At 42.0% G+C, this 25,150-nt stretch overlaps 1 long non-coding RNA gene across 2 annotated transcripts; it reads left to right on the forward strand.

Moving 5' to 3' along the window:
- The first annotated feature begins 3,991 nt into the window (after positions 1–3,991).
- LOC113581886 (uncharacterized) lies at positions 3,992–23,123 on the forward strand. Of its 2 annotated transcripts, none has more exons than XR_003411108.3 (3): positions 3,992–4,146; positions 9,542–9,628; positions 21,855–23,123. It is a non-coding gene; the product is annotated as an uncharacterized LOC113581886 (long non-coding RNA). The 2 variants fall into 2 exon arrangements; XR_003411109.3 differs by having other exon boundaries at positions 9,545–9,628.
- The last annotated feature ends 2,027 nt before the right edge of the window (positions 23,124–25,150 follow it).

Consider the following 25,150-nt stretch of genomic DNA (forward strand, 5'->3'; position numbering starts at 1 on the left):
AGAGAGAGAGACAGAGAGAGAGAGAGAGAGAGAGAGAGAGAGAGAGAGAGAGAGAGTGAGAGGGAGAAAGAGAGAGAGAGAGCACACTGCACTAATTAATCAGAACCAGTCACCAGTCAAGTGCCAACATCTGCTGCAATCAGGATGGTGCTGTTCTTCAGCTGAAGAGCTGCTCTCAGGACTCATCACACAGTTGGTGTGACAGGATCTCCAGTCTCTCCATCTCTCTCCAATAAAAAGGAGAGAAAAGTGGTGACCAGTGCAAAGTGCAGAGCTAGCTTGGGTGAGGGAGAGTTGGGTGTGTAATGGTCCACTATTGGTCCACACAAGCATAGGTTGAAGGACATATGGAGCTCTACAATGTGTATGACTTAGTCTTAGTAAACACAGAAGCCAATCCTTGAGGTTAATAAACTTTTACTACTTCTATTTCCACTTTCTAAATGGTTTGAATTGCCACTTTACTTGCTATATCAGTAATTACGTGTTATCAATAATGTAATAATCTCATCTATTAACATCTGTAATAGTTATTAAAAGGTTCAAATTATTATTCATGTCCTAGAATAGTGAAGCATATTAAAATGTCCTTTTTAATGTACTTTTCAATGCGCAGACTAGTAATCATCATAGGATGGTTTATCTCTCGACATTTTATTGATGTCTTGAGATATTAACTTTTTGTTGTCTTCTTTAGCTGTTTTATCCAGGATCTTTGACTGCTGTGTGGGTTGGCTGGGCCTAATCGTGCTATGAACTGAGTAATGTCAGAATTTGCCATCCGGTGCTTCTTTAGTGAGTAAATCAGTACTGAAAAGAGAACTATAAGAACTAGACAGTATTACTTTTGAGTATTGTTACACTGTTTATTTCACAAAGTATTGCATCTATATCTATAGGCTGTTTAAGATGTGATGTATCTACAGTAAGTTAAAGGGAAGGGTCACTGAACGTTAATTTTTGCATGATACCTCGTATGTCAGTTGCTTTGAGGCACAGTGTTGAACTGGAATGCTGTTTGGTAGTCAGTTTGTTGGTGAAGACCTGCTGATGAGACATCTGTAGCCCGAAGGCAGAGAATTGCCTTGATATATGTCTCATTATATTTTTGGCCAGAAACATAAGTTTTGTATGCTTTGAGTCAATAAAACTGCCATTTCTTACTTGTAATATGCCTACCTGCCTTACGCATGATTGTTTATGTGTGTTAGTTTTGTTCCCAAGCCCTTATGGCATGCTAGTGATGTAAGTTATGGAAGATATGCACAGGTCCTATTAGGTATGATGCCTATAATACCTGCACTTGTCCCAGTTCCACAAAGGGAGGAAGCATGTGACCAGTATTCTGTGATGGACATGGAATAAAGGCCAGGCCTATAGTGGGTTTCCCCAGGGAGAAAAACCAGGGCTGAAGTTCTATCCAGCCTCATCCAGAGTCTGCTTGTGGAGCTCATTTACAGCCATGTGCTCAAATCCTCTCAGCAGAAAAAAAAGCAACCTACACCTGTGACTGAATATAATTTGAGGATAGGGGATGGTGCACAAGGATCCAAAAATGGTAACTTTCCAAGAGGGGAGCTTGAAGAGGCAACCTTCGGCCTACTAGGCAAGCACCTTAGCCGCTGAGCTACATGTGCCACAGGTGCAATATGGACCTTAAAGTAAGTGAGCCTGATACTCTGCTCTTCTGTTCCACACCTTCCCCTTTTTCTCCGGGTCCAGTATTACGTTTTTACGTGTGATGAATGTGCACGGCAGTTTAAGCAAATTCAAGACATTTAAGAAGGTGCTGAAAAATGATATGAGGCCATATTTTATGCAAGTTATAGTGTAAGCTGTGTCCTCAGAGGCATGATAGGTATATGTGATGTGATCAGCTCTTCTTGGAGATGGTACAGTACTGCAGTCTTATTAAGATGCTGTGGCTCCTCCCTTTTGGAGCATTGAGAGAGCGATGGAGAGAGGAGGGGTGAGAGAAGGTGAGAGAGAGAGAGAGAGAGAGAGGGAAGTAGAGATGGTGACAGGGGGGAAGGAGAGAGAGAGGGAGAGAGAACCTTCCAATTAAAGTCTTCAGCCACGGCCACATCGAGGCGAGCGCACTTGAGAAATATGATTCAGCAGATTTACAGCTTCATTTTAAGACCCCCCCTTAACGAGGAGCTGGCCTGTTCAATCAATCCCCAATCAATACCAATCTGCAGCCAGTGCTGCGGGGTAGTCTTGCGGCGTCCCGCGGGAGCCCGCTTGTTGGGGTAATAAAGGAGGCGGGCTGAGGAGAAGATCGGATAATGCTGCACTGTGCCTTGAAGATACTCTGAGCCAAAAAATAAAGCCAGGCTTTGTTGTGGAATTCTCCTCTCCCAGCTAGAGGTTCCTGAGCAGAAGGGCCTGGACACCAGCCAAGATGCATGGAAACAGGCAAACCTGTCTTGCATCAGCATAAGGGGTGGGGGAAAGGTGTTCCAGAGAGAAACGCTCAGGTGTACCCGAGAGAACCGCTCAGGTGTTGAATTTATCTCTGATTTTCTGCTTCAATAGTGCAATGCCCAGAGTAACCAGCTCCTTTCTTATGTTCATAGAGAGAATACTCTCCGAGAACATGAATACAACAAAAGGTTTTAAAAGGTCACGTGACTCACGTGGGGTCGGGATTAGAAGCCACACATTAGGTCTCAAACATAGGCTGAAGTGGTGCTACGTGAGGCACACTGGTCCTGTGAGTAAATGAATCAGAATAGCTACCTAATGAAGAGTGTCTCCACTCCACTGCTCATGTGTGAACCCTCTAATCAACTCTGGCTGGTGGTAATACTCCCACAGGGTCACGTGACCCAAAACACAGTGCCCTTTTTTTTTTTTTTAGGTATATTTGCAGTTTAATTTGTGTGTGTGTGTGTTTTATTTAGACAGCAGAGGAAACCAAGTCAAGCAACCAGTGTGGACATCCTGCACTGTTCACAGTGGATCAGCAGTCATGTTAGAGTATTGCATTCATGTCCACCCAGTGGCCCTTTTAGAATTAATGGGCTTCATTTCTCCACCGTACGGACAAGTGATGCCGACAGCCGAAAAATGGGGGATAAAACGTGGATGAGTGTTAGCCACGCTTATAGGGAGGTTTCTGAGGGACCATCCTTGTTATGTTAGCATCATTTCTGTGTGAATAAGTGTGTGTGCAGTCCCTGGAGAGAGAGCAGAGGTTTGGACTTTGTGCCTTATAATTGCTGGTTAACAGTGTGAAAGGCCTTTCACACACACACATGCACATATGCACACCCACACGCACACAAATTATGCGTGAGCAGACTACAGAGTTTCTGTTGTATTGGACAGAGTAAGAGTAGGACTACAGATCTCGGTGTGTGTGTGTGTGTGTGTGTGTGTGTGTGTGTGTGTGCGTGCACGCACACACATGAATGCTCTTATTTAGGTCTTTGTGGGGACTAAATGTGAGAGTTGACATTTTGGGGACATTTAGCTTTAATTTGAAAAACTAGGAGCACTATGATTTACTCATGGTTCCAGAGGTTAGAGTTAAAGTTAAAGTTAAATGTAGACACAGTCTTCCTGAGCTACAAACGTGCACAGCCAACGGAAAGACCCCAGAAAGTAATACAAAGAGACAGACACTTGAGGAAGAGACAAACATCAAAGAGCTGCTGCTTCTGAGGTGTTTTAGCTCTGTGTGCAGGAAGACGTCTGTCCTCAGGATGAATAATTACAGATGGGGGAGTTTTGTCTGCGTGGTGTGAGAGGGAGAGAAAAGGCTCATTACTGTGTAGAAGTAAACACACACACACAGAGAGAGAGAGAGAGAGAGAGAGAGAGAGAGAGAGAGAGAGAGAGAGAGAGAGAGAGAGACACTGGGCAGCTATAAAATGGGAATGGATGAGAGTTGTCAGGGAAACCTGATGATCGGGGCTAATATGATGCGATATAACTGATGAACTCTGAATTGTCCCACTTTCAACTCCCTCCACGCCAGCAGCTCTGGGATCCCCGCAGCACAGAATGTCAACAGTGTGTGATTTACACTCCATCGCAACCCTCGCTAACACTCCCCCCATCCCACTCACACCCTGTCCTGGGAGCGGAAGAGAGAAAAAGTGGGAGGATGTATGGAAGAGAAGTCTCCGGGTCCGGGGTGTAAGTCATTTTTCTTTATGGCCTTGTCATTTCTTGTGTCTTTCCCTAATCAGACCGTTCTCCTCCCCTACTCTCTCGCTCTCTCTTTTCCTCTGTAGTCTATAGTCCCAGTAACAGCTCCCCTGGACTAAAAGGATTTGCCCCAATTACAGGCAGTTACATGACAATAGAGAGGAATGAGTCGCTCGCACCGTTCTGCTTCGTCCAACAGAGGGTTACACAACAACCCACCAGGGTCAGGGCTCTGCCATTTCGATCTATTAAATAACTGCATTGTTTTTTTTTTTTTGTTGTTTTTTTTTCCTGCAGTGAAAAATGATTCAATAGTGTACAATGAGATGGAATGTAGCAGCTGTGCCATAATGAAAAATTAAATGTGTACAGTAAGAACTCCAAGTATAGTTTCATTTATCAAAAAGGAGTTCCGTATTTTTTTGCTCGGGACGGTCGCGCATTGCGGGTCTGGGCGCGTTAGCGACGTCTATTCTTACTGTAATGCGAAATATGAAGGGCTGTCCTTTTCTCTTAATGATTGATCAGGCGGCCTGTGATATCTTCCTGGAAGCCAATCAAACAACCTTGTCCTCCACAGCTTATCATAGATCTGCACATTGACATTTGTCTCCGAAAAACAACGTAACATTATCGTTCCAATTACCGCGCAGTCCGCTGGCTGTGCCAGACCGCTGTTCATGTCTCGCTGCTGTCTCCGTGAGACGAGCACTTTTGTGTTTGTGAAAGTCTTTTGGGTCGTATAACAGCCACTGCTATGTGATTTGAACAAATCCCAGAATGGCACCAGTGTTTGAATTCAGCAATAAATTAATGAGAACAGACAGTTAATCGCGATGATATTTTTATTGTTTTGTTTTCTTTTTGGCTCACTGTTCAGCTTGTTTCAGTGGCTCTCATGCCAAACATTTACCAGTATCATTCAGAGAAAATAAAAAAAAAACAAAATAAAACAATTTTTGACTATTTTTTGAAGCATCATCTTTTTGGTGGCGACTGAAAAGGTCAGTTTTGTTATCAGCTGGAGCGATGGAGTAAACAAAGTTTTGATGTTAAAATCTCAGTCAGAAGTGCTCGTCCCCTTCATCTCGGGTTATTGTGCAGCACTCCATGAAGCGGAAAGACAGCGATGCAGGAACTGCAAATGTTTATGATGATGAATATCAGATGTTCCTGGTAGCACCTTCATTACAGCGAAAGAATTGTCTCCCTGTGGAACCCTCTTTCAAGCCTTGGTGAATAGGGACCTATTTGAATGTCACACCCATTACAAAATGAACCTTGACTGTAGGATAAGACCTACAATGAGATAAAGGTGATTATTTGAAGGGTATTCTTAGATTCTTGTCTTTTCAGAGAAAAAGAAAAAAACAGGTTAGAAGAGGCTATGATGTCCTATAATATTTTTTACAGCTATTAAAGGCAGTCAAGGGTAAAATGCCTCTTCAGATAGAATCCCGTTGTTGAAAGGTTTTACTCTACGCTTTCACTCTGTGTACAGGCCAGACACGTTGCAGTCTGATCATTTAGTTCATGGGTAAAACCTCCCTTCCCTTTGTGTACCTGTTTGCAGATGTAAATCATATAATAAGAATACTAAGTTAAATTTGACAGTTTATACCCATTTTGCAAAACAGTTCCCTGGAGTCTTAATTCAATGCCTCTGACATGCTTAGATCAAAAATATCACAAGGACCAAGCACCACAGCAACCTTCAAACCCTGTGAAAATAGCCCTGCCCCGAACAGCTGGTTTGAGAGCCTGTTCCTTTAGATGATAATGAGCCACTGCTGGACAGTTGGTATCGATCCCTCATTTAGGAAAGGTTTTGTCGTCAGTCCTGCGTTGTACTGACTCAGGTTTGAAAAGCAGGCAGACACGATTTGCACTGGCATGTGCAGCCAGCAAAACGAGCAGTTGCCATGCTTTGCTGTGACGTAACGCCTGAGGCTTCAGCGCTTGCGAGAAATAAATGTGCGGTTCTCAAACCACGGGTGGAGATGGGAGGGGGGCCATATCATTCTAATAAGTAAGCAGGGGAGACAAATCTGAATGCCTTGTTGACACCCATGTTTTCTGGAAGCACCACACAAAGACTGTTTCACAGTTTGTGGGTTAGTAGACACTCCACATAGCCAAATGGTTATATTCAAGCTCTGAAAAGTGATTTTTGTCATACTATGTTCCCTTTAAGTGCTGCGTTCTTAGCACTGCTTGTCAAAGATATGCATTTGATGTGCTATATGGCTCTACAGTAGCATGTGTTTCCGTGAGCCACCTCATGGTCTCTCCAAGTTCATTTAGGCTTACTGTTCTTACTGAACTTGCCTTCTGTCGAATTATATGTATGCCAATTGTGTCTGATATTGTTTCAGAGAGAGAGTTCACTTTATAGTCTACACAGGCGTGACCTGTAGGAAATGAAGGTTTCTGAAGAATAAAATTAATATAACTTGAGAAGAAATTATGTATTCCCTCAATAACTGGCTTAAATGCAGTTAGGCAGCATGTTTTGAAATTCCTGTAGGTTGGAAAATTTAGTTATTTCACTGCTCTGTCTCTCAAATGAATGAAAATGAACGTCAGATTGGGACTGAGCTTGTGCTGAAGCTGAGCCTGAATGCAGTCTGTTCTGCCTTATTGTTAAACTTACACACCTTCAGTGTTCTAACTGTGTCCTATATGTCTGTTCATGGCGATGCGATGATATTCACTATTTTTTTTTTTTTTTGCTTTTACCATGTCAGAAAGCATTAATAAAAGCATAGTGTGCATTACTCAGGAACTGAAAACTGAATCTGAGCAAAGCAGTTTGCTCTGACACATCACCACAGGCATGAGTGGACCATTTAAAAAAAGAACTCTGCTTTCTCCATCTATCTCTCTCTCTCTCTCTCTCTCTCTCTCTCTCTCTCTCTCTCTCTCTCGCTCCCTCTCCCTCTTTAAAAACGGGTCACATCCATAGGGGTGTGTGTGGGTCCACTACTCCATCACTGGGTCATTACCCTCTAAAATCACTAGTTATACCTGTGAAGTTGAGATTCATAGAGACTCCCTGAGTCTTGTGTCCAACACCAAACACTGTCACCAGAAGCGACATGTTCAGCTGGACACAACAAAGGATTATCATTTTGAGGGCATTAAACTTTATAGCTTTTCCTCTGTTGTGCACATCATTACTGAGACATTCTATAATAACAGCATCGCTTTTGGAAAGACAGCGTAGACAGCCTAATGGATACAGGATTCATGACTTCATATAACTCTAACTTGGATGAATGATCAAACAACGCTCTCAAGCTTTCTCTCTAGGAGAAACAACAGCTGTGTTGTGTCTTCTCACCTAGCCTCAGAAACTTAATCTGACACAGAGGCATGCGTGCCCACACACACACACACACACACACACACACACACACACACACACACACACACACACACACACACACACACACACACACGCAGTCTCTCTCTCTCTCTCTCTCTCCCTCAGTTGACATAACCATTGTTTACAGCTTGTGTGGGTTAATTATGTGTTTTATAGGGCATTTACAGGCTCAGGCGATGGATGTCACTGTATCCTTCTCACCTCCAAAAGGTCTTGGCAGGAGACTAAACTACTGTAACTCCAAACATGGACCTCTATGCATGTCTCTCTCTCTCTCTCTCTCTCTCTCTCTCTCTCTCACACACACACACACACACACACACACACACACACACTGCCAGACCTTGTTTTTATGAGCATCATCACAATAGCAATCAGTGCCTTATCCTTGAGAAGCTGAGAAGCTCTTATAGACTGGCATGTAGGTCCCTGTGCTGCTGCTTGCGTACACACACTTCACCTTGTAGCTCTGGTTCTGTAACTGTAAAGGATGCTGCCCACCACCTCAAGCACATGCTTTTGACATATACTCGATTATACACCTCATTTGATCCGCATGACTGAACTGAAGAAGCGTAGGGTGGAATGCACTTCCTGCAGCACCTGCTCAAGGATTGCAGGTCTGTCTGCAGCTTCTGCACCCTGTCAGTCCGACCCCTGAATACCATGCGTGTTCTGTGAACTGTGACTCACGGAGTACTGCACTGGAACACTTTTAAATGTCACTCTTTTGTCTCTAATCTGATTCTTCTCAGGTCAATAACCATTAATGACACTTTATACTGGCTCTACATGTACCTACACACTCATGCTTAAATACAGGCCCTCTTATGTTTACTGAAATGTCTTATTGTTTTTATGTAATTGCCATGTTTAATGTCATGTAAATGCTCAGACCCCCCACCCCATTGTACTGTGTGACCCCACCAGTTAAATCACATTTTTTAGCACTGTGTATGTCATACATGAATGCATGTATCTTATCCCTGGCTCCAGGAGAGACCCTATTTCACTGTGTACTGCGCACTGTATATAACTGCGATGACAACAGAGATCAAGCCCTTGTTTTCCCTGAGAAAGTGTATGATCGCAACCTTTCCTGACATGTTTGATGTTTTCCTCTGCATCGATGGTCTGTTGGAGATCTGGTCTGGAGGCCTTTACTCTGGCTGTGAATCTGCCCCTCTGGAACAACAGCTGTGCACTGAAAAGTGCCATTTTGGAAAACACATTCATTGAGGGGACTGCAGCAGCCAAGCCAGTATGCTCTTTGTGTCAGTATTAGGAATTAGGAAGTGCTCTGGTTCTCCTCTGTGTTTAACGGATCAGGTGTCAACCCTTAAATTATAGAGCAACACAAGGGCAAAACATATTATTGTGTCTGTATTATGTTTTGTGTTTGTCCTGTGCTTTGAAATTTTCATCCTTATGTAGGTGTTGCAATTTTCCAAAATTAATACTGTGTCTGTGTGAGTGTGTGTGTGTGTGTGTGTGTGTGGTGACATTTATTTAGTTCCTTTGTGGGGACCATTGTCTCCACATGGAATGGCAGGTCCCAAAGGAGCCCAAAGATTTTCCTTTAGGTTGTTTAGGGTTAGACGTAGGTTAGCATTATTTAGCAGCAATGCAAGTTCAAGTTATGAAGGTGTCTGCCAGACTGGGACAGTGTTCTGAGTGTGTGTGTGTGTGTGTGTGTGTGTGTGTGTGTGTGTGTGTGTACGTGTATGCTGGCTCACTCAGTTGCATGGAGGTTATTGTTCTGATTTCTCAGCTGTTTACAATTATTTCCTTCAGGGTGTTTGGGGTATACAAAGATAAAGGCCTTGTGTATGACTCACAAAAGCTCTGTTCCTCTACCATTCCCTCATTAATTAAGTCTCTCTCTCTCTCTCTCTCTCTCTCTCTCTCTCTCTCTCTCTCTCTCTCGCTCTTGCTCTCTCTCTCTCTCTCTCTCTCTCTCTCTCTCTCTCTCTCTCTCTCTCTCTCTCTCTCTAGCAGATGGCCAGTCTGCCTTTTACTTCAGTTGCCGTGGCACTAGAGGTGACTGAGGAGGAGGAGGAGCTTCTTACACTCCAGGTGGAGGTTGGTACCTAAGCTCATTTACATAATGTTATCATGGTTGCTGTGCAACAGCTCCTGCAGATGACAGGGATGGGAAGACAAATGTGACCGTAAATATATCCAGAATTTTCTCTTAGCCTCCTTACTGACAAGACCGGATCATTTTAATGCTGTGGCCATGCATTTATTTCACAGCTTGGTGTAACACATCAGAAACTAATGGAACACACTGCATGCTTTTTTATTGGCTTAAGGTCTCTGTTAGTGCATGCCTCCTGTGAGAGACATGTATCTAGAACACAAAATGCCAAAAAAATAACAGTGGGTAACCAAATTTGAACTTTTTTTGGTTCACAAACTAAAATACATGTACATTGTACTTTTAACATTGAATTCGAATTTGTTTTTAGAATGTTTCTATCATTTATCTTTTTAAAGACAAGGCAATTAAGTTTTACATTAAGTATATATTACATATTCACAGATAAAACTATTATTACACTAAAAATATGTACTTACTTTTAAAAGTTTAGTTTTAAAACATACAGTGTATGGGTTTGCCTCTACTTGGCGTCAGGAACATCCCTCTTCAGTGTCCAGCAGTAGTCTGCCAACATAGAGGGGGGCTCCACGTTCCTCTGTACCACTTTTCCATACTGTGCATAATGACACGTGATTGTATTGGGACAAAAAAAACCAAACAAACAAACAAAAAAAAAACAGTTTACAGAAACATATTTGGATATGCAAAAATGCATAATAAACAGATATTTTTTGCATGAGTCAAAGTCACAATCACTTTAGAAAAGTGTCCCCTCGCTCTTCTAGTACCTAGAGATCAAAAGGTGACTACAGGGAAATCAAATCAGGTTATATTCAAATTTTGACAGGGTGATGCAGATCATTTTGCATAAGCACATAATAAATTAGTGAATATTCATAAGATCAGGAGTAACATTTGCCACTGTAACATTTGATGTGTGACTAGAACACTCAACACACTTTTCTTTTACTCTTCTGTGTGAATGTCTGCGTTCAAGTGAACCTGCACATCAGTCAAGACTGTTTTTTAATATATTACCTCAACCTAAAGATTTCTGCTGCATTGCATTTTCACCTGTCTGGTGTCACGGTTGGAGATTCATGCTCAAGGACATGACAAATCCTGCTTCTGGAAAAAGATGTGCCTTCACAAAGTTTGGATCCACTGCGAACCCAATTTTCAGACTTGTACTTTCCGTACACCGCAAAGAAATTTTGCAATATAATATATATTTTCCTCCATATAACGTGGATGAGGCAGGTTATTGTATAGTAAAGGCTTGACAGAATCAATTTGCGTTCTCTATATGACATATTATGAAGCATAATGTACCACTGGATCTCTACCTCACATTGTTCTTATTAGAGATGCAGTGAAGTTGAAGCTCACATTACTACTCTGTACAGGAGGTGGTTGTGTGTGTCCCTGTTTGACACCCCCCCAAATCCACTGAACATTCTTTTCCCATCACCTCTGTTTTCCCTCAAACACTCACATACTACACCTTCAAAACACCATCTGTATTGTTAGACGTCTTTTAAAACAGGAAAAAGTGCAACTCTTTATTTAGTTGGATTATTATTATTTTTTTTACTGTTTTAGCACTTGCATCTGGACATGATTGATGTGTAGGTGTTTGAAGAGTATAGGTAACATATGTGAGGAAATCTGGATTCATTTACAGGATTTTGCTAAATTCTGAGCTCGATAATGACTTTAGCCGCACTGTTTTGTCTGGGGTTCTGTGTCCTGACTCATGTCATCTCTCTTCCACAGCAAAGCGTTGGGTACAAGTACAGTTCAAGCCTCAAGTGGGTTATTTTTTGTTTGTTTGTTGTTTTATTTTACATAAGTACATGAAGTAGGTTAAAAAGATGAGAGGGGGCTTAAACCCCCTAGTGGATAAGATTTTGTGCTCTTAGCCAAAAGGTTGTGGGTTTAAATCCCAGTTCTGCCATGCTGCCACTGTTGGGCCCTTGAGCAAGGCCCTTAACTCTTTCTGCTCCAGGGGTGTGGTACAATGGCTGATCCTGTGCTCTGAACTCAGCTCACAAAGAAGTTGGGACAAGTGTAGAGAAGCATTTAATTGTACTTGTATATGACCAAACTAAGGGCATTCCATTTGGTCTAGATCTTAATCTTACTCAAGATCTCACTTCACAAGGGCAAAAAAAAAAAAAAAAATCAAGTTTAATTAAATGGCACTGAACTCCTTACAAGTGTTTATCGGTGGTTAATAGAGGTTATCACTCTTTATATCGATTTGATTTAAAGTTACATTACTTGTAATTAACTTGAAGTAAGCCAGCTTGCTCCATGAGTGTACTGCTGGTGGACTGGAGAACTGCAGCTTCATTTCTACATGTACATTTACACAACAATATGCCCTACACTCAAACAGTTTGCCCTACATCTGACCAGTTTGCCTTACAGTTAAACATTTTGCCCTACACTCAGTTTGCCTTTACATCTGAGAGTGCAGCTGGAAAGTTAGTACTTTCATTAACAGCAGCAGACATCACCTGAAATTATGTGCCAGTTTGCTGGCTGAGATTGCTTTCTTAATTGTTTTTTGTTGAACTGGTTCTGTGCTCTACAACACACACACACACACACACACACACACACACACACACACAAAGATTTTACATGCAAAACAAATACTTCAGGCATCAGCCTTCAGACTACAACATTTCTGCTTTACTGAGCAGAAATAAGCAAATTCTGGTGTAGTGTTGTCCTGAGCTCTTACCAACGGGTTTCTCTCTTCTTAACATCGATTTCTGACTTTTGTCGTTCTCCTGTTTTGAGAGTTTGTCCTACATCAGCCATTCCTCCCTGATTAGTGATGGCTCTCTCACTCTGTTAAAGCATGCCTTAGGGGAATAAGGCACAGATAAATATTATATTTCATCCACCATTGTCCTTGTGGTCAACAGCCATAGGCTCATCACATCTCGACCCTATTTCTCCTTCTCTGTACACTTTATCTGAATAAGGAATGGCGGATCAGTGCAGGCCACGTAAGAGAGCACATACCAGACAGTTTTAAATACATTTTGTTTCGATTTAAACACAACACAAGCGAATAAGAACTTATCTCAAGAGTCCAACACACCGCTATATTTTAGCTTAATTGTTTTCTATACATGATTAACGACTGCAGCAGGGCTTAAGAAAACAGGACAAAAAAAGAGGTCATAGTCTTCCCTCCAGCTTTTTAATTGTTCGCGTCTGAATGACCCTGCAGCGTTATGAAACAAGAGGTGAGTCATCAGCATAAATCATCGCCTTCGCGTTCGTCATAAAGCTGATGACACTGCAACTCCGGGCGTCTGCGCGCTCGCACCTCACCCAGCGCGTCGCTGATCGATCGCGGGACGCCTCCTTCCTAATGCTTTTCAACGGGAGAAACTAATCGCTTCCATATCTGACGTTTTAATGCACTGTATTTGTATCCACTGGGCGGGGGAATGCGCAACGCGGCACGGAGATAAAGGATATCTAAGACAGCTGTGAGTAATGCCAGCCGGTGACAGACGCTCGTGCACGTGGATGTGCACGTGCGCAACTGCTCCGAAGCTAGGACACAACAAACCCAAGCCTCTCTTCAGGACAGTCAGCCACAATCCAGATCTCATGTATCGGCGTATACACCGATATACATGTATCGGTGTATCGGCACGTCAGCCAGTTCAATCTCAGGCTTACTGTCCCCTAAGCACATGTTTTTCATAGGCAGGTTCACCAAGCACTGAGTTATACTGATTCCTTGTCATAAATTCCATATCTGCCTTTTCCTGGTTTATGCCTGTTGCATGTTCATTGGTCTTAATTCCAGCTGTTATGGCTATTTAAATCAGTTAAGTGGAACCTGATTTGTTCTGGCCATCTTAACTAGAACGTGATTGGCTGGAATGAAATAAGTAGCTTGTGTAAAAGCTATTGGTCATTACATATACTTCTCATGGGCAACAAGAATGCAAGAAAGAATGCAACAAGAAATTGAAGTATTTGCGTTTGGAAAAATGTTCATGGCTGAGCATAGAACTGTGGTGAAGCTGTGGCAGCATACAGAAAGTGTTAATTAAAACAGGTAAAAAATAAGAATTTTTTTATTTCCATAATTTTAAAAGTTTTGTAGCAGAGTAAAAGTTATGTAGGCTATGAGAGATTTTTCTTTTTTAAGGCATTAAAACATTTCCCCTGATATCTTAAAAGATTTGCTGATTCTCATTTGGACTGCAGTCATTCAAGGTTAAGCTGGCTGACACCTTGTCTAATCACAAATCCATTCAGGTGTTTAGATGGGTCTTTCACCTCGAGCACATCGCAGTGAAATGGAGCCAACAGAAGAGTGGTCCTCTCTGAATGGTCAGCTTTTTTTCTAACAATTGCTTTATTGCATTGTGGAGGCTACACTTACAGAACACTTCCTCCCGCAGAGCAGCCGAGATTCCTCATGTAAGCAGACAATAGCCTTGTACATGCGTAGCAAGGCAGGGTGCACACCGTTGGCTCCAACTCAGAGATTCACGTACTTCCTGGAAGTCAAACTTGGACCTCCTGCATGGTGTGCCAGACCGGTGAAGCTCCAGTGCTGGTTTGTTAGATGTTTCGACCCCTCTAGCTGTGAGGGAGCCCCAGGAACAGAAGCAATGAGCAGGTGTGAGAAGGTCACACACTCATGTTTCTGCAGTCAAGCTGAGGTTCCTTGAACTATTGTGACTGTTCAGCATGGCAAAGGCTTTCTGTTTCAGCTGTCTAATATTAAACGGTGTTCTGTGATGGCCAATCTCTTTATCTCTATATTTCATTCATTTTATTCTTTCTCTCCATCTCGCTCTCTCTCTTTCTCTGTTTCTTAGTCCCTCATTCCCAGAGCAAATTCATTTCACTTCTCTGTAGATAGATTTGCCACCTTTCATTTACCGAATCTGTCTGTTTTTCTGATTTCAGGATATTGTTCCAAAGTTTTGCTACATTGAGTTTTGAATAGCTGTGTCCTCTATTTGTATTCCAAATCCAGTAACTTAATCTGATGAATATTCAGGGACTGAACATCTGGACTCTTTCTTTGCATATTTGTGCATCCTTATGGCTATATGGCATTGTGCTTTGACTGAACTCAAGAAAGTACTGAACTCAATTGCTACTGTTTGCTGTGCTTGTCACACAGCTGATTTCTAACACTTTTCATCTCTGTTGAAAATCTCTCCAAGATCAGTGGCCCATGAACAGTTTGTATGAGGCTGTCATAAATAGCCCATATGATGCATTCATTTCTTTTGGAGCTTAACTGAACTCGGATCAGAACAGAGGTCAGATCATCTCGAGGGAGTTTTACAGGGCACTAATGATTCAGACTGTTTCTGAATCAGCAGGCAGGGGAAGTTAAAACTTTGCAATGATTTACTTTTCAGTCTGAGCTGTCAAGGTTAGTCCCTTGCAGTCTTGGGGAGTTTTTCTCCACCTGTGGTGTGCTTCCTGGGGCATTTTTAAAGCTCTTTTCTGACAGTGCCAGTTGTGAAAAGTGCTATGTAAGAACATTTTGATTGATTAAAAACAACAATATATTCTTAATGGTGAATCGTTGCAGGTGTTCTTAAGAGGATGTTCTTGGTAGTATGCGAGTGCGCAGAATTCAAATATGCAGTCTGAAAAATGCAAGTGGGGTGCAATGCAGACACAGTCGTCCAGTGCAGAAATAGTCTTCTAGTGCAGATGGAGTGTTAATGTGGAACAGGTAGAATCCACAGTCTCATCAAGACAGTTCAGTATTAAAAATTATGTTCAGTCCAAGCGTGGAAACTCCAGCAGCAAATAGGATTTTGGTGACAGATATACTGTGTATATCTCTTCTCAGTTAGACTTATTGTTATTCTCAAACTTTTCTGAGTAAAATTGTAGATTACATAATTAATTTACACATTTTCTCCTCTATGTCCAAAAGTTTGACCCGTAATCTTCATCTGAAATATTCCATATGTGTAAAAGAGCCAGACCATTTGGCAACATCTGGCTATCAGAAACTCTGGTTTATGCTATTATAAAACTATTTGAATCATGTTGTCCTAGACCAGTTTGCCCTCTGCAGTGTGGAATTTGATCATACATCAGCTTTACACACTTATTCCCCTCACTCCAGGACCTCTGCAGATCTATACCATAGAGCCTGCTTTTTGTAGATCTATACCATAGAGCGCTGTGCATCCTGGCCTGCTTTCTGCAGATCTGTACCATAGAGTGCTGTGCATCCTGGCATGCTCTCTACTGATCTTGCACTTGTCCTACTAAGGCAGATCTGTAGGTGCTGGACTTGTGTTGGAATTTCTTCAGGTATGAGGTAAGGGAAGATGTGATTCACTGGACTGAACAGACCAGGCCCCAAGATGTGAAGTTCCACCAAACGTGCAGGCAAGACTGAATAGCCACTCTTAGCCTATTGGTGATGCAGTTTGACACGCGACCGTGTATATGAACAGGGTGAGGTGAGTAATACAAATAGTTAGGCGATACTGAGAAGAGGAAGTCAATAGCTTTTCATTTACATATAGTTTTTATGAGGTAAGAAGTGAAGAACAACCTTGGTTACAAATGTTAATGTTCAGTTTGTCTTTCACTGGATAAGGCAGACCACTCTCCACAATTTCTGTAATATAGCTTACATAAGGCTATTCACTGTAATGTCATTTTACATAAGGTTATTGCACACTGTACTGCTCTTTTCTGAATCCCCTGTCGCCGTGGGTCTTTTATACAGTCCGCGCTACTGCCGCTAGATCTTGGCTGCTGATAAACCTTTGCATCATCATTCGCATCGTCTCCATTTTATTTCATTGTTAAGTTGTTGCGTGTAATCAGAGAGTACCTGAGAGAGAGCCATTAGCAGATGGAGGTCAATAGTGTTGCAGTGCAAGGGTCATAAACACGGCATCAATCACTCCATTAACAGTCCTGCGCCATCTCTGGTCTCCGTGTCTATCGTAATGATGTGCCAGAGCTTGATAAGACTGGGTATTACGACACATTCGTGCATTCAGTCGTACGGTTAATGACCACAGTGGGCTAAACCATTATCTGTAATCACTCAGGAAGTCTCATATGTGCGTCATTAATGGAAGACCTGTGCCTGCTTTACGAGGGTGACATAAGTAGGATCATAAATGTGAGATCAGTGACAGGTCTGTTGCAAATGTTACCTGTTCTCAGCGACACCTCACAAGGCAGCATCACGCACAGTTCAGTGTCACGCCGGCTGTTGAGCAGTCATCGAGCTAATGCTAGATGAAACAGGAATGAAGGGTTATAGCTCAGGCAGCTCCTGTGCTGCTGCATCCTAGTGCGCACATGAGAAATAACATGCTATTGGATTGTGTCTGCAAACTCACACAGCCAGAATTGGGCATATAGCATGTTCTCCATGTCTACAGAGTGGTAGTGTCTTTATGCGATAATGTGTTTGGGAGGAGGGATATTGTTAATGCATTTAAGTATATACCAAAACATGCATACATAAAATAATTCCTGTCTCTGTAAGGTATGGAGGTGCAAGGCAGGATGCATTTGGATAAGCAACATTTATTGGGAACAAATCCAAAATTGTCCATGGCCAAAGAAACAAGAGACATAGAAACAAAACTAGAACACATGTTTTGACACATGAGCAAAATGAAACCAAGAATGTGAAACTAAACATGGTGTGCAGAACAAGAAATTCATGGCAAGAGGTTCACACCACATGAAACCAGAAGAGACATTCCAGCAACAATGATGAGCAACACGGAGAGGAAAACACGATGTAAAAATACACAAGGAAGTCAAGTTAAAACAAGACATAGGTGGAATCAACACAGAGCAGGCAAAAAGTCATGACAAACAAGAGCAGAGACAAGGACCAAAACAGAACAAAACCACATGGTAACATCACCACAAAAACAAGATAAAGCAAATCATGGCACTAGTGCCATGGGAACCGCAGTGCCAGAGAGGGAAACCATCTCACTTTTCCAGTGTGTAGTGAAATCTTTTTTTTTTCCTGAAATTCAGGCCTCTGCAAGAGGGTTTCAGGGTTTGGCACGGTATTTTCACTGTTCCGAGGATTGTGCTGTTCCAAGGATTGTGCTCTTCTGGACTGAGATTCATGTGGTCATTCCTGAGATCTACTGGAGCCACTCCTCTAGATTAGGGATCACAGCCCCGAGTTCCCCACATGGACAACCTTTGTGTTACCCTTCCACATTCTCTCCATTTCTTCTTTCAGTTTTTGTTATTTTTAATATATATATATATAACTTTCTTTAGATGTTTCCATCCCTTGGGACTGCCAAATCTACTACCATTGCTGTTTTCTGCATCTTATCTACAAATGCAAAACAGAGAGAGTGAAAGTACCTTCAATCTGTTTACTTAGTTCTGTGTTTAGTTATGCAAACCTTTATTATTTTGGTTATTTTTCAGCTCTGATTATCATTGTGTGGTTGATGCAGACTGGAGGGGGGACCTAGATAACTTGAACCATGCTGGCATCGTTTATAAAGTAATGCAGTTGTGTTCTTAGTGTTAATGTGAACTATTCTGTTTTAAATTATTATTGCTCTATTTGTGTCTTGTGCTGAATATAATGAAACCCATTTCTGTATAATATTCATAAAGCAATGCAGTTAATGCATCCTGTCTTTGTTTTCATTCAATATTTTATATCACTTTCCATCTTTCAGGGGTGTAACAATATCGCAGTTTCTGGTTGGTTCGCCAATATCACTCTAGATCTCGAGATCCCACAGGATCTTAGACTTGTTCTTCTCCAACACACTTTCTGCTTCCTCCTTTTGGAGTTGGGGGGAGATGAGCTCAAAGCCCCTGGCTATGTTCCTGCATATGATCCCTGGTTTGATCCATTCGGTTGTGTCTCTCGGAGTATGCTTCCATCGTCTTGCATACTAGCGTAGTCTGCCATGCCATCTCCTTTGCTTCCATGGTGACCATGTTCCCCATCTGAGACTGTCGTCAGCCCATCCTTGGGGACCACTGCTTGGACATGTTCATCGATGTGTAATGTCTCACCCTGGATCCTACATTTACATCTACATTTATGGCATTTAGCAGATGCTGTTATCCAGAGAGACTTACAAAGGTACTTTAGTTGCCTACTCAGAGAAATATCCTTAACTAGCACAAATAGTCCAAAATAACCTTAATGCTTAACACTTTGTAGGCTCCATGTATTATGAGAAGTTTTCTGGTCTTGACATCTGCAGTTTCCAGTTTTTCTCTTTGCCAGCTTATTGTACCTGCTGGGTATCTGATGACTGGCAGGGCATACATGTTTATGGCTTTGATCTTGTTGTTCTCACTCAGTAGACTTTACCTTACCCTGTAGAGGTACTTGAATGTTACGATCCTTATCATTTATGCCTCATGGCTCCTGTGTGATTAGGGAATCTCCAGATGTGTTGCTGTTTTCCAAGTTTGTTATATGGCCTTGTGGAAGTTCAGTTCTCGCCGTCCTGATCAATTTCCCTCTTTTCACTATCAGCTGACCTCAGTTTTGCAGCCTGAATGACGTTCTTATGTCCTTGCTGTAGATCCTTGTTGGGTGGAACAGTGACTCAGTGTCCCGTTCTGTCTTGGCGTATAGCTTGATGGCATCCATGTGAAGCAGGAGGCTGATGGTAGTTCCACTCCTGAATCTGTACCAGTATCTGGATGATCTGGCTGAGAAGATTCAGGCCTGTGCAGAAGAGCAGTTGGCTTTAAGTGTTGTCCTCCAGTGTTCCACTGAGTCCTGAATGGTCTTTATTTGGAGCTCAGTTTTCATGTAATCAGATGTATGGTATTGAGTCATACGCTTTCTTGTAGGCAATCCAGGCAATGCTTAGGTTGGTCTGTCTGGTCTAGGAATCTCGATGGATGGCTCTACCTGTCAGTTGGTGGTGCTTTGAGTCTCTGGTGTTGTTACTAATGCCCATCTGAACAGTGTGCATGTACTTGCACATATATTCATTGTGCTTGGCGGCTGGTGTTCATCGCGGGAGATTCCATGCTGTGGACAGGCAGGTTACTGGTCAGTAGTTAGATGGAGTTTATGATCAACTACACAGCCCACTGTGAATTGTAAATGAAAACAATAGCTGATGTTACATTTCATTTGATTTTAGACATCTTTGTTGTACCCTAGGGGCTGATATATTCTCATCTTTGGTGTGCCCTATAGGGGCTGATATATACTCATCTTTGGTGTGCCCTATAGGGGCTGATATATTCTCATCTTTGGTGTGCCCTATAGGGGCTGATATATACTCATCTTTGGTGTGCCCTATAGGGGCTGATATATTCTCATCTTTGGTGTGCCCTATAGGGGCTGATATATACTCATCTTTGGTGTGCCCTATAGGGTCTGATATATACTCATCTTTGGTGTGCCCTATAGGGTCTGATATATACTCATCTTTGGTGTGCCCTATAGGGGCTGATATATTCTCATGCTTATTCTTTCTTCACTTTCACATGCATTTACTTCTCTTCAGTTGTCACTTGTACTTCCACCTCTCTTCCTGTGTCAGAGTAAATTACACTCACAAGACAGTAAAACACATTAGGAGGTACTAGGACCCCTGCCATGTTTGTCCGGCAGATTAATAGTCTAAGGCTTCAGCTTTCTTTTGTAGGGGTTTTAGAGTCCAAACCCTGGAGGGGGGGACTGCCAGTGAAGAGCTCCTCCTCTGAAGTGCTGTTACTCATCAGGAGACTCTCGGTCAACTGTGATTACTTTCTTGCTGGCTCGCTTGCATGAAAAGGTCTTGGGGGAAGCGAAAGGCAAAATTATAAACCCTCAAGTTAGCATTTTACTGACAGAGTTTATTGTAGCGATGCTGTGACAGTCTGTGAATTTTGCTGACTCAGACTAGTAAGCTTTGATTTTAATAATGTTACGAGGAAGAGGGCTCTGGTACACGTGATGCAGTGGTGACATTTTTACTGTGAGAACCTTGCAGCATTTCAACCAGTGTTGTTGTTGCTGTTGTTGTGTAAACCTGTAAGTGGCCTCCCGGTCCATCCTCGGATTGTGCTGCTTAGAGCTAGCAGATGTCTATAACACAGTTTAACATCCAGGAATGCATTGGCACTCTCCCCTGCAGACGTTAAAAGATATTTTATTGGGTGAAGCAGCTGCCCAAAGATAAACTTAGTTCCACAGCTATAACATTTTTCTTGCTATAAATTCAACTCCTGTTGTACCTCCTCTGATATATGATATTGTTTCTTCTATTAAGACTTCCGCTTCTTTCTTAATAATAACTCTGCTGATGTAGTTCATTTCAGCCTTCTAATCAATAGCTTCCCTCCCAAAGAGGACAAAAAAATAAAACACAAAATCAATATTAAATTTGGAAACATTTTGATGATGGGTGATGTAACCCTGCCCCACCCTTGCTTTAGCTGCTGACAGCTTATAGCTGGGGTTCGTAATACACATCCATGTGGGGGGCTTGTAACCGCAAGCAGACTGAGAGATATTCCTAACCTTGTGACTCGGGAAAGACGAGAGTTTTCGTCAGGCATAGGAGATATGAGAGAGGGAGTTTATCGCTCTTGTCGCTGTTGAAGACTATGGACTGCTTCAATAATAGGATAGTTTTTTCTCCCACTCTGTTTTTCCTCTCTGCAGTTAAGCGAGAAGCTCTCTGTGACAGCTTACTGAAAGCATACTGAAACCATTGGAACGGAGTTAGTTCTGTATTTACACAGTGCAGTAAGGTTTCTATGCTGGGTGTGCCTCAAGTCCTTAGCAACACTCTGGACTCTTGTATCTCAGAATGGGGTGAGACCTATAGACTCGAAACCAGTAGCTGAAATGTTATTTCATACATATTTCAAATCAATGGAACAAGCTGAAAAGAACGGTACCAAAATTATTCTTTTACTCTAATGACACACACAAAAAAGTTTCCAGGTTGTTCTGACTTCTACACATGGGCATATCTTCACAACAAGAGGAACTAAGATCTGACGACACTTAGAATATGATAGGCCTAGCTTTTTTTTGCAGTTACCCCTTTATCTATAAGGTGATTGGTTCTTTTTATCGAAGGCGGGTCTTCCTGTGCTTCAGCCACCCTGTTGAGCATTATGAGGTTTTCCATTCATTCTTTAGTCAGTGGCTGGTCTCATCATATTATAATGTCTCTGGTGTGCCTGCAGTACTGACTGCTGGACTACAGACGACTGGACTACAGACGACTGGACTACAGACGACTGGACCACAGACGATGATGGAGGACGACGGGAAAGTTGCAGAGCATCTTAGTGAAGACATTATGATGTTCATGAGAAGACCTTAGGGACCTATCTACAAGTGTTCATGAGAAGTCACTCCATCCATTTGCGTGTTGGCTCCTTTGTTTATGCTTGTTTATTTACTCATCCTTTTATCCATTCATTCATAATTATGTTGAACTGCATAAAAACTGCACTTAATGATATTCCAAGATGTGGTATTGTTGATGTGAAAGTTCCAGTCTATATCAATAACAAATTCCAGTCTGTTCAATCCTATTCCTGGATTGTTTGGTTTTCTGAAATTATAGACTCAGAATCAAGATTAGAATGACAGGAATTCCTTAAACTTTTGTGGAATCATTAAGCACTGTCAGCCTTTCCTATCACTGTGTACACCCATGTGTGCCTGTCAGCGCTGTAGTTTTACAGGAGAGCTAGCTACCACTGTCATGACTAACAGGCGAAACATGGAGCGGAGCTGTAGCTAGCCAGTCAAAAAGAAGGACGCATGGATAAAGCGTTCCTGACACATCTTGCACTCAGCCACGGAGCGATCCGACAGAAGTGATTTAGCCTGCTCCCTGCTCTCACTCTCTCTTCTTTGGCTTCACTCAGCTCTGATCAGTTCCACCACCTCTTTCTCTGTGTCAGGCCTAGTCCGAAAGAACCCCTCCCACAACACACACACACACACACACATAAATGCTTGGGCTGATGTGTTTTCCCATGATGCTGGCTGGAGAGTGAGTAAATATGCCAGCCGCCTTAGAGCAAACAGGCTGACAGCTTGAGACAGACTCGGTCTGATTGTACTATGCCCTTCTGCTCAGACAACTCCAGCCCTATGCAGACATACACAGATTTGGATGGGTTTTCCGCTTTTTAATTAAGCATAAAATCCAGTAATGTTTGGTCCAGTGTGTAGAAAAAAAAGACTCCTTACATATTAATAAAGCAAAGTGACCCCTCAGACAAACAAACAGCAAAAAAGTGCATTTGTTTTTTTTTACCAGAGCAGAGCAAAGCAGAGCCTTTTAGTAATGCAGACCAATACAGAAGACTAAACAGTCCAGCCACCACGAGAAGCAGAACAGAATAAATGAATACATCCATCGACAATGAATCCATCGCATGTCTCTGAATGTCTCAGATAAATAAGATGGATTATAGTAACTTAACAAGATATTTTGATTTTTCATAACATTCATTCAGTTAATAAATGGATTTAATTACCATATTTGTGATTATTTTTATGATTAGTGGGTTATATAACATTGCCACGTGTTTGTCATTTTGGTTCAAGTCCATGTCTTTCTTTTGTTCTCCAGTTCTGTGGCAGCCATGGGGTGAGACATGTCTGACATCCTCTGGACTTTGCGGAGCTGTGTTGTTGGGAGGCGTTATCAGCTTGGAATACAGGGACATTATAAGGGAGCAGTGGGAAAAACACACAACGCTCCAGGTCCTTTAAAACGACTTTGGGTCCTTTAGTCATCGTGCTGCCACAGATGAGTCATTAAATCTAATACATCTCACAACTTGGAAGCTCAAACCCTTGACTTCTCCATGCATAATCCCTGGTAGGTTTAGGACAAAAAAATAAGACTCCCGCTTTTGAGCCTCTCACGCCACTTGCCTGGGATAGAAGCAACTTCCAATTAACAATAAGTCCTTTTTTTATGTGAGGTTTCTATTAATGTGTCCAGCCCCAGAATGTGAACATGAATGTACATAGTCAGTCATAATGCGCACACACTTAAACACAAACACGTGCATGCACACAGCACATGTGCAGCTGAGTTGTCGGAAAGGAGATTTCCCTTGGCTTTGCCCTGTAGCCTGCAACCTCCCTCAGCAGCACACGTTCATGTGGTCACACGTTCATGTGCTCATGTGCTATTTGCTCGATTTGACTCATACCATCCCCCTGGCAATTTCACACAGATGTGAATCATGCACAGAAAAAAAAAACACACTCAAAAAATGACTTCCATTTGGCTTTAGGTCAAAGAAAGAAAGAAAAAGTTAAACTTCAAAAAGCATATTTTATGTAACATTCAAGGTAGTTTATGGTTTTAATGTGTTTTCAGCAGGGAGTGGGGAGATTTTCAACAAAGCAGTAAAAGAAATATTAGGTATGTCAAGATTTACTCATTCTGATTTACTGTTCTTTATCAGGTCTTTATATAAAATGGAATTAATAGCCCATCTGCTGGAGAATATAATGTCACTCTTTTAGTAAAACTATTTCATGATTTTGAAATTGTGACCTGTGCAAATTCATGGTAAATAACACATGTAACTCTAAAAGCAAGAGTTTGACAAAAGAGTTGTCTCAAAACCATTTTAAACAGCTCTGAACACTAACTGAAATGCATTTATTAAGGGGGAATATTCCTTCTGATTGGATAAATATTCAGAGGATGTATCAGTTATTTCTCTCATTTCTCTTATTTTCTCACAAGGAAAAGACATGAAGAAGAGGTTTGAGGATGCACCCAGTGACTGTCTGTGTTCTCACAGTGACTGTGTTCTCACAGTGACTGTCTGTGTTCTCACAGTAACTGTTCTCACAGTGACTGTCTGTGTTCTCACAGTGACTGTCTGTGTTCTCATAGTGACTGTCTGTGTTCTTACAGTAACTGTGTTCTCATAGTGACTGTCTGTGTTCTTACAGTAACTGTGTTCTCATAGTGACTGTCTGTGCTTTCACAGTGACTGTCTGTGTTCTCACAGTAACTGTTCTCACAGTGACTGTCTGTGTTCTTACAGTAACTGTGTTCTCATAGTGACTGTCTGTGTTCTCACAGTAACTGTTCTCACAGTAACTGTGTTCTCACAGTGACTGTGTTCTCATAGTGACTGTCTGTGTTCTCACAGTGACTGTCTGTGTTCTTACAGTAACTGTGTTCTCATAGTGACTGTCTGTGTTCTCACAGTAACTGTTCTCACAGTAACTGTGTTCTCACAGTGACTGTGTTCTCATAGTGACTGCCTGTGTTCTCACAGTGACTGTGTTCTCACAGTGACTGTCTGTGTTCTCACAGTAACTGTTCTCACAGTGACTGTCTGTGTTCTCACAATGACTGTCTGTGTTCTTACAGTAACTGTGTTCTCATAGTGACTGTCTGTGTTCTCACAGTGACTGTGTTCTCATAGTGACTGTCTGTGTTCTCACAGTGACTGTGTTCTCACAGTGACTGTCTGTGTTCTCACAG

The sequence above is a fragment of the Electrophorus electricus genome, chromosome 12 (genome assembly GCF_041902795.1).
Source record: "Electrophorus electricus isolate QZ-2024a chromosome 12, ASM4190279v1, whole genome shotgun sequence".
Lineage (NCBI taxonomy): Eukaryota > Metazoa > Chordata > Actinopteri > Gymnotiformes > Gymnotidae > Electrophorus > Electrophorus electricus.